We start from the raw sequence: 10,699 nt of genomic DNA, 5'->3' as shown, positions 1-10,699 counted from the left end.
AGAATTAAAAATGTCAAGCAAAGCGAGACGAGCTTGCTAGTAAATAAATAAAATTTAAAAAATAGAGGCAGCTCACTGGTAAGTGCTGCTATTTGAGCTATTTTTAGAACAGGCCAGCAGGCTACTCATCTGGTCAAAATCATAAAAAAAAGTCATATTTTTGGAAAAGAGGTCCTAATCTTGCAAGAGTAAAGTATTTAAAACACTTTTTTTTAAAGGAAAAGTCAAAATTGTATATATTCAAATATACTGACTTTTCCTGAAAACAATTTTTTCCAAGTATTTAATTTTTGCAAGATAGGTCAAAATCATAAGATGTCAGATTTTTTGAGAAGAGATCTTACTCTTGCAAGAACTTTTATCTATTTTTTCATAAAAGTCAATATCGTATAAGATAGTTTGATTTTTCTTTAGAAGAGGTCCTAATCTTGCAAGAACGATGTACTTAATTTATTTTTTTTCGTAAAAGTCAATATCGTATAAAATAAAGTCAGATTTTTTGAGAAGAGGTCTTAATCTTGCAAAATTAATGTACTTTTTTTTTTTTTTTTTTTGGAAAAGTCTAAATCGTATAGGATAATGTTGGATTTGTTGAGAAGACGTCTTAATCTTGCAAGAATAAAGTACTTAAAACATTTTTTTTTTAGGAAAGTCTAAATCGTGTAAAAGAAGGTTGCATTTTTTTTTAGAAGAAGTCTTAACCTTGCAAAAAATAAAGTCCATCCATCAATCTTCTTGTTGCAAAAGTAAAGCAAAACATTTTTGAGAAAAAGCCATATTACAAGAATGGTCTCGGCTTGTCCAGGGTGTACCCTGCCTTCCGCCCGATTGTAGCTGAGATAGGCGCCAGCGCCCCCCGCGACCCCGGAAGGGAATAAGCGGTAGAAAATGGATGGATGGATGGTCTTTTTTTTTTTTTTAAAGTCATAATTTAGCAACAGTAAATTAATTTTTTTATAATCTTGCAAGAATAAAGTAAACATTTTTGAGAAAAAGTTATAATGTTATGGTCCATTTCATTAAAAATGTCAAGCAAAGCGACACCAGCTTGCTAGTAAATAAATAACATTTAAAAAATAGAGGCAGCTCACTGGTAAGTGCTGCTATTTGAGCTATTTTTAGAACAGGCCAGCGGGCTACTCATCTGGTCCTTACGGGCTACCTGGTGCCCGCGGGCACCGCTTTGGTGACCCCTGTCATAGAGTGATGTGATGCTTTAGTGCAGGGGTCGGGAACCTTTTTGGCTGAGAGAGCCAAGAAGCCAAATATTTTAAAATGTATTTCCGTAAGAGCCATCTAATTTTTTTTTAACACTAAACACAACTAAACGCATGCATTTTTAAGTAAGACCAACGTTTGTAGAGTATATTAGGTCTCTTATTCTTTTTAATAACATTGTTATTCTGAAACTAACTGTGGAGGGGGCGTGGCCTGTGGGCCTGCAGCGAAGCAGGGTGTTGCCAGGACCGGCATCGAAATCAGCGACAGGTGCGTAGATGGCCCACCTGGGCCTGGTTATCCAATCATCTGTCGCAATGTTATAAGCAGCAGCCAGGAGGAGAGACAGGGTTGGGGCTGGGGCTGGAGCCAGAGCGCGAGCGAGAACAAAAGAGAAAAAGACAATTGCTGGAAAGCAACTGAGAGACTTATTGAATAATAAAACAATATTGTAACCCTGAAACAGGCTCTCATGTTGGTGCTTGGTGGTCTTAAGAACCCCCTGGAGGGCAAGACCCACACTAACTAATAATAAATAAATTACTTCTTACCATTAATGCAATTTCTTGAACATAAAAATGCATGAGAATGTTTTATATTTTGAACGTTATTTTTAACATTGTGAATACAAGTGGAATTATTCAATTCTTATCGTGTTAAGCAATGTCTGCTCAGATTTATCCGAGAGCCAGATGCAGTCCTCAAAAGAGCCACATCTGGCACTAGAGCCATAGGTTCCCTACCCCTGCCTTAGCGAAACGACACAATGACTTTTTCACATGAACTCCACTGCCGTGTCGTCGAAGGAAAAGGCGAGCAAACGAGCAAGCAGAGCCTCACCAAGCTTTATTTACATGCGCACCATTTCTTATACAAACTAGATTACAGTTGCAAAAAAGACAACACAGGAAAAAACATCCACGGACATCAAGTTGAGAAGATTATTAATACGGGACAAAGTTCAAAGGTCAGAAGGCTTTTTTTTGTTGTTGTTTGTTTTTCCAGGGCTAAAGGAAAGGAGGTGACGGGGATATTTAGTGGTTTGACTGCAGACGTGTGTGTCGTAGGAGCGAGTGGTTGTGACCACGCCGAAAAACTTCTCCACATTTTCTACACTATTTCAATTCAAACGCTTTGCAGTTCGGTTGGTTTAAAAAAAAAAAAAGAGGAAATAAAAAATATGTTTTTTTCTTCTCTCCAACAGACATGATGAGAAAGTGGGAGGATGGCTCAAGTGCTGCTGCGTAAAGCCCTGACTCAGCAAATATAAACATTGCGTTTGAGCGCTAACAGGTGCTGGCAGAATTCCTGTCAAGGGGGACGGCACCATTGGAAGATTTGAGCGCTTTCACCCAATCCGTAAAACACTTGGAGATTAGAATGTATATGTACACACCATCATATATACACAGCGGAGTCCAAGCCTTCATGGCACCGCCCTCAGGGGCCTCCGGATGCTACAACAAGGGGTACGCAGTCTGCTTCAAGGATACTTTTGCTGGTTCCCCTTCCACCTGCAACCTTTCTTCAACTCTGCGAGGTATCCAGGGTCAAGTACGACGCGGGCATATAACGCCGCCACATTTCACACAAGTCACGATGCATAAATACGCACAGGGGAACACGCCGACGAGGAGGGGAAGGGCGGCATGTGGGAGCATGTCCACAGGGGAGGCCGGAAACCAAAGAAATGGACGACGGGGAAGGAGTAAGAGGGTTAGACGGGAAAGAAAAACAATGCAAAATATAACAACAAAAATGTACTGTATTTCCTTGAATTGCCGCCGGGGCGCTAAGTCATTTAAAACCTCTTCTCACTCCTTCGCTTACCAAAGGCATGCGGAAAAAGTAAGCATGCGCTAATTCATTTAAAACCTCTTCTCACTCTGGCACTTACCAAAGGCATGCAGTAAAAATTTGAGTGTGATGTAAGGTTGGACCTTAAATCCTACAGAATAGCTCTTAATCTTCTTCCCTTTATGCGATTTCAAATTACCGGTATTGAAATCAGCTTCCTCCACTTTGAAAATGATGACAGGGGAAGTGTCACTCGTGACGTCACGAGTTTGACCAGGTGGTAATACTAAACATGCGCTAATTATTTTGGGAAGCGAGTTTGACCCGGCAGTAATTCAAGGCAGGCGCATACTATATGCCCTGTGGCAATTCAAGGAAATACGGTAATCTTACAAGAAAAAAATATAATTTTTTTATTCATTTATTAAAAGTCTATACTGTCGGATTTGTTGAGAAGAGGTTTTAATCTTGCAAGAAGAAAATATTTAAAACATTTTTTTTTTTTTTTAGGAAAGTCAAAATCGTGTAAAATAAGGTTGGATTTTTTTGATAAGAGGTATTAATCTTGCAAAAATAAAGTACCCAAAACTTTTTTTTTTCAGGAAAGTCTAAATTGTGTAAAATAAGGTTGGATTCTTTTGAGAAGAGGTTTTAATCTTGCAAAAATAAAGTCCATCCATCCATCTTCTTCCGCTTATTCAAGGTCGGGTCGCGGGGGCAGCAGCCTAAGCAGGGAAGCCCAGACTTCAATCTCCCCAACCACTAAGTACAGCAGTATTTAAGAATTATTTTTTTAAGGAGAAGTCAAAATCATATAAAATTGTCCGATTTTTTTGGAGAAGAGGTCTTAATCTTGCAAGACTGATGTACTTAAACCTTTTTTTCTCGTAGAAGTCAATATCGTATAAGATAAAGTCTGATTTTTCTTTAGAAGAAGTCTTAATCTTGCAAGAATGATGTACTTAAAAAGATTTTTCCCCTAAAAGTCATTATCGTATAAGATAAAGACGGATTTTTTGAGAAGAGGTCTTAATCTGGCAAAAGTAATGTACTTTTTTTTTTATTTTTAGGAAAAGTCTAAATCGTATGGGGTACTAACGGATTTGTAGAGAAGAGGTTTTAATTTTGCAAGAAGAAAGTATTTAAAACTATTTTTTTTTTTTAGGAAGGTCAAAATCGTGTAAAATAAGGTTGGATTTTTTGGAGAAGTCTTAATCTTGCAAGAATAAAGTCCATCCATCCATCTTCTTCCGCTTATCCAAGGTCGGGTCGCGGGGGCAGCAGCCTAAGCAGGGAAGCCCAGACTTCCCTCTCCCCAACCACTTCGTCCAGCAGTATTCAAGAATTTTTTTTTTTTTAAGGAGAAGTCAAAATCGTATAGAAATGTCAGATTTTTTGGAAAAGAGGTCTTAATCTTGCAAGAATGATGTACTTAATTTTTTATTTTTTTCCGTAAAAGTCAATATCGTATAAGATAAAGTCAGATTTTTTGAGAAGAAGGCTTAATCATGCAAAAGTAATGTACTTTTTTTTTTTTTAGGAAAAGTCTAAATCATATAGGATAATGTTGGATTTGTTGAGAAGAGGTCTTAATCTTGCAAGAATAAAGTACTCAAAACTTTATTTTTTTTTTCAGAAAGTCTAAATTGTGTCAAATAAGGTTGGATTTTTTTGAGAAGAGGTCTTAATCTTGCAAGAATAAAGTCCATCCATCCATCTTCTTCCGCTTATCCAAGGTCGGGTCGCAGGGGCAGCAGCCTAAGCAGGGAAGCCCAGACTTCCCTCTCCCCAACCACTAAGTCCAGCAGTATTTAAGAATTTTTTTTTTTAAGGAGAAGTCAAAATCGTATAAAATCGTCAGATTTTTTAGAGAAGAGGTCTTAATCTTGCAAGAATGATGTACTTACATTTTTTTCTCGTAGAAGTCAATATCGTATAAGATAAAGTCTGATTTTTCTTTAGAAGAGGTCTTAATCTTGCAAGAATGATGTACTTAAACATTTTTTTTCGCAAAAGTCAATATTGTATAAAATAAAGACAGATTTTTTGAGAAGAGGTCTTAATCTTGCAAAAGTAATGTACTTTTTTTGTTTTTTTTTAGGGAAAGTCTAAATCGTATGGGATACTGTCGGATTTGTTGAGAAGAGGTTTTAATCTTGCAAGAAGAAAGTACTTAAAACATTTTTTTTTTTTTTTAGGAAAGTCAAAATCGTGTAAAATAAGGTTGGATTTTTTTGAGAAGAGGTCTTAATCTTGCAAAAATAAAGTCCATCCATCCATCTTCTTCCGCTTATCCAAGGTCGGGTCGCGGGGGCAGCAGCCTAAGCAGGGAAGCCCAGACTTCCCTCTCCCCAACCACTTCGTCCAGCAGTATTTAAGAATTTTTTTTTTTTTTTTAAGGAGAAGTCAAAATCGTATAAAATTGTCAGTTTTTTGGGAGAAGAGGTCTTAATCTGGCAAGAATGATGTATTTAATTTTTTTTTTTAACGTAAAAGTCAATATCGTATAAGATGAAGTCGGATTTTTGAGAAAAGGTCTTAATCTTGCAAAAGTAAAGTACTTTTTTTGTTTTTTTTTAGGAAAAGTCTAAATTGTATAGGATAATGTTGGATTTGTTGAGAAGACGTCTTAATCTTGCAAGAATTAAGTACTCAAAACATTTTTGTTTAGGAAAGTCTAAATCGTGTAAAATAAGGTTGGATTTTTTTTTAAAAAAGAGGTCTTAATCTTGTAAGAATAAAGTACTTAATTGCCTTTTTTTTTAGGAAAGGTCTAAATCATATAAAATAAATTCAGATTTTTTCAGAGGCGATCTTAATCTTGCAAGAGTAAAGTACTCACATTTATTTATTTTTTTCGTGAAAAGTCAAAATCGTATAAAATAAGGTTGGATTTTTTTTGAGGAGAGGGGTTAATTTTGCAAGAGTAAAGTACTTTTTTTTTTTTTAAAGAAAAGTCAAAATCGTGAAAATAAATCGTTTTTTTTTTTTAAAGATGAGTCAAAATCGTAAAAATAATGTCGGATTTATTGAGAAGAGGTCTTAATCTTGCAAGAATGATGTACTTAAAAAATTTATAATTTTTTTAGGAAAAAAAAATATCGTATAAAATGAGGTTGGATTTTTTTGAGAGGAGGTCTTAATCTTGCAAAAGTAAAGTATTTTTTTTTGTTTTGAATTTATTTTTTTTAGGAAAAGTCAAAATCTTACAAAATAATGTCGGATTTTTTGACAAGAGGTCTTAATCTTGTAAGAATAAAGTACTTAAAAACTTTATTTTTTAAACAAAGTCAAAATCATATTGGATAAAGTCAGATGTTTTTAAGAAGAGGCCTTAATCTTGCAAGAATAAAATCCGTTTTTTTTTTTTAAAGATAAATCAAATTCATAAGATAATGTCAGATTTTTGGAGGTTTTCTAATCTTGCAAGAACAAAGCACTTTTTTTCAATTATTTTTTTTAGGGAAAGTCAAAACCGAATAACATAAAGTTAGATTTATTTAAGAAGAAGTCTTAATCTTGCAAGAATAAAGTACTTAAACATTTTTCTTTTTAGGAAAAGTCAAAAACGTATAAAATAAGGTCAGATATTTGGAGAAGAGGTCTTAATCTTGCAAAAATAAAGTACTTAAGAAATATTTTTTTTTAGGAAAAGTCATAATCGTATAAAATAAAGTCAAATATTTGTAGAAGAGGTCTTATCTTGCAAAAATAAAGTACTTATGAAATTTTTTTTTTTTTTTTTTTTTAGGAAAAGTCAAAATCGTATAAAATAAAGTCAGATTTTTGGAGAAGAGGACTTAATCTTGCAAGAATGATGTACTTAAAATTATTTTATTTTTTTTAGGATAAGTCAAAATCGTATAAAATGAGGTCGGATTTTTTTGAGAGGAGGTCTTAATCTTGCAAGAGTAAAGTACTTAAAACATTTTTTTTGAAGGAAATGTCAAATATATTGACTCCTCCTAAAACATTTTTTTTTAAGTATTTAGTTTTTGCAAGACAAGTCAAAATCATAAGATAATGTCGGATTTTTTGAAAAGAGGTCTTACTCTTGCAACAATAGAGTACTTTTTTTTTCTTTTTTTCGTAAAAGTAAATACTGTAAAAGATAGAGTCTGATTTTTTTGAGAACAGGTCTTAATCTTGCCGGAATAATGTACTCAAAACATTTTTTTTTTAAAAGAAAAGTCTAAATCGTGTAAAATAAGGTTGGATTTTTTTGAGAAGAGGTCTTTATCTTGCAAAAATAAAGTATTTAGGAAAAAATAAATTTTTTCGGAAAAGTCCGAATCGTATAAAATAAAGTCCGATTTTTGGAGAAGAGGTCTTAATCTTGCAAACATAAAGTCAACTCAAATTTTGCATGTCATGTATTTTTTTTTTACAGAAAAAGTCAAAACCTTGCAAGAGTGATGTGGAACATTATTTGAGAAAAAGTGATAATCTTACAAAAAGTTTTTTTTTTTATAGAGAAAGCTGTATTAAACTTAAGTATTGTTTTTCATTTATTTATGTTTTAGAGAAAGTCATAACCGTGCAAGTCAAATATAATCAGTTGTATTATTTAGAAAAAAATCATAATCTTATTAGGTCAAAGTTAATTTCATTTTTGGAGAAAACGTTGTAATCTTGCAATATTTAAATAAAAAAAATAATTAAAAAAAACAGTCTTAATTTTATGATAATAAATCTGTATCTATGAGTTTAAAAAAGATGATAAAAGCAAGTCACATTTTGTAATCTTGAAAGAGTTTTAAAACATTTTTTTAAGAAGCAACACTAAATTGGCCCTAGTGTGTGAAAGTGAGTGTGAATGTTGTCTGTCTATCTGTGTTGGCCCTGGAATGAGGTGGCGACTTAATTGTCCAGGGTGTAGCCCGCCTTCCGCCCGATTGTAGCTGAGATAGGCGCCAGCGCCCCCCGCGACCCCAAAAGGGAATAAGAGGTAGAAAATGGATGGATGGATGGATGGTAAACTTTCAGGAATATTTTATAGTAATATGTTTGAGAAAGTCAGGGTATTGCAAATTTTTGGATAAAAGCTTGTAATCCTGCATGAGTAAAATCTAAAAAAGAAAAAAAAAAAAAGAAAATGGCAGAATATGATTAAAAACATATTTTTGCGGTAAATAAAACAATTAAAGAAAAATTTTAAGCAAAAACTTGATTATAATCTTTCAAGAATGTTTAGTTTATTTTTGAAGATGAAAAAGTATTGCTCTGATAAGAAATACATCACAATTATGGGACGAGTGTTATGTTTGAGGTTAAAAACTAAGAAAGAATCAGTTTATATATAAAAAAAAACAATTTTGCAAGATAAAGTAAATTTTGGATAAAACATAATTTTGGAAAAATAAAGTCCAAAAGTGGTGTCTTTTAAAAAAAAATAAAAAGTTGTAATTTTATAAACAAAAAAGTCAAATATACGAGGTCTGTTTTATTTTTGTTTTTCGTTTGGAAAAAGAATCCATGAGAAGTATTTTTCTTTACTTTTTTAAAAAAAAGTTGTAATTTTACAAGCAAAAAAAGTCACATGAGAATACTTTTTTTTTTCTTTTTTAAGAAAATAAAGCTCCTATCTAAAAAGGGGAAAAAAATCATAATTTTACTCGACCTAAAAGTTGCATTTCTTTCAAAAAAAACTGTACTCTTGCAGGAAGTAGTAAAAAAAGTATTTTTTCTTTTAAAAGTCATCAAACATTCGGCGTAATATTCGGCCAGATGTTGATGACACTTATGAGAATAAAGTCCGAGGTCATCAGGTAAGATCAATAAATAATACTTTGAAACACATTTATGCTCGTTTTATCTAAACAAAACATGGTTCCCATTGCAAGATTATGACTTTACTCTCTTCCCGTGGGATTATATTTGTATACAGTATTTCCTTGAATTGCCGCCGAGGTGCTAATTAAATTAAAACCTCTTCTCACTCCGGCACTTACCAAAGGCATGCAGTAAAAAATTGAATGTGATGTAAACTTGGACCTTAAAGCCTACTGAATAACTCTTAATCTTCTTCCCTTTATGCGATTTCAAATTACCGGTATTGAAATCAGCCTCCTCCATTTTGAAAATGATGACAGGGGAAGTGTCACGAGTTTGACCAGGCGGTAATTCAAGGCAGGCGCATACTATATAGCCTGCGGCAATTCAAGGAAATACGATATTTTTCTTTCCCGTGAGGCCTCAATACTCCTTCGTAGCCGGCAAAACATTTCATAAACAACAAAAAGGTTGAAATCCAACCACATCGTCCTTCCGCTTCTTGGCTTCTTGACGGCCAGAGAAGTTCACAGGTTACAAGTTCACAAAATGACATTTGAATCCAGGAAATGTGAATTTGAACGAAAGATACAAGAATACACGTCGCCCTCCGCCCTTCCCCCTGAGTGTTCCGACATATTGGGCATACAGAGCCACACAAACAACACCTGCTATTGTTTCCGTGTTGTCAATATTTACCCTGACTGAGTGTGATAAACTGTGGACATGAGCGCCGCCAGCATATCCTACTGCGGGATTCAAGTCATTTGGCAACGTACAGAATAAAAGAGCTTATTGTTTAACTGGAGAAATAAATGACTTCCGAACCCCACCCTGCACGGGGTCAGCCTCGCCCCCGCCCCGAGTGGCTGTGGGCTTGTGGAGGCGGAGGTGGGTGCACACAATGACAAAGTCAACACTGTTTACATAGCACCTGTAATGCTGTGGAAATGCCCCCCCCCCCCTTTTTTTTTCGCTACATCATACATGTATCATTTTAAAAGCCTTCTCGCGCTGCACACAAACACCCACAAAGGGACTATTTTTCTTCCTGTATCCTTCCGCCGTCGGACACAAACGCCCTTCAAATTCAAAAGTGGACGTGCGCGGCGTTCCATCGCTAACTCATGTCCACGTAGAAGCGATTATAGGTCAGAAAACAAACAAAAACATTTCAATCAAGGAGGAAAACACAAGACAAGACTTGCAGCACGCCATTTGTCCGCCTCCATCTGATGTCTCATTCGCGGCCACTCGCATAATTCCGCCACTTTTATGTTTTTTTTGGAGGAGGCTTTTTTCCCCCCCCGAGAAGTCTCGTCGGGCCTTTTCCCGCCTCGTCGGCGAAGGAGCGGGTGGGTGGGGGGGGGGTCATGAGAGATCTGGAGGGTAAGTGGCGGGGCTTTGGAGCAAAGCGTTAAAGCTCTCGACAAGTCTTCCTCTGTAAACACAAGGTTGGTATTTGATGTGCTGATGGCTGCTTTTGGCAAATAAAAAGAGTGCGGGTCTGGATTTTTGTTCCTCCTGCAGTACACAGTTCGGACCTGCAGGGGGGGAACAAAAAAAAAACAAAGATTCAATAATGATTTTTGACAACCCGATACCGATCTGATACTTTGACAATAGATCATAGACCTAAACACGTTTTTATAGTACAGTAACTGAAGTACAGCAGGGGGTGGTGGTCGAAGCATTTTGCAATGCAGTCTGCTGAAAATGATGGAAAGCGCCGCTCTACATGGCGACTGACGCTGTGGTCGAAGTTGGAATAGCCAGAAAAAACACATTTCAGGATATACTCTCCCACCGACTGGTGGATAAAGTGACACGTTTCATGTGTTGGGGTAATCCACGACGAATGGTGCCATATGAATCTCCTTTCCGACCTGCACAACGCACTTTTATAAAATGT

At 35.4% G+C, this 10,699-nt stretch overlaps 1 protein-coding gene across 1 annotated transcript in view; it reads right to left on the bottom strand.

The window, feature by feature from the left end:
• Positions 1-2,047: 2,047 nt before the first annotated feature.
• The window catches only part of foxo3b (forkhead box O3b), a 132,157-nt gene continuing 123,505 nt past the window's right edge, over positions 2,048-10,699 (bottom strand). Inside the window, 1 exon segment of the mRNA XM_061885949.1 lies at positions 2,048-10,331. The gene's annotated coding sequence lies outside the window, so the exon portion shown is untranslated.

The sequence above is a fragment of the Nerophis ophidion genome, linkage group LG24 (genome assembly GCF_033978795.1).
Source record: "Nerophis ophidion isolate RoL-2023_Sa linkage group LG24, RoL_Noph_v1.0, whole genome shotgun sequence".
NCBI lineage: Eukaryota > Metazoa > Chordata > Actinopteri > Syngnathiformes > Syngnathidae > Nerophis > Nerophis ophidion.
Note: the sequence above shows the minus strand (reverse complement) of the source record. Positions and strands in the feature narration are given on the sequence as shown.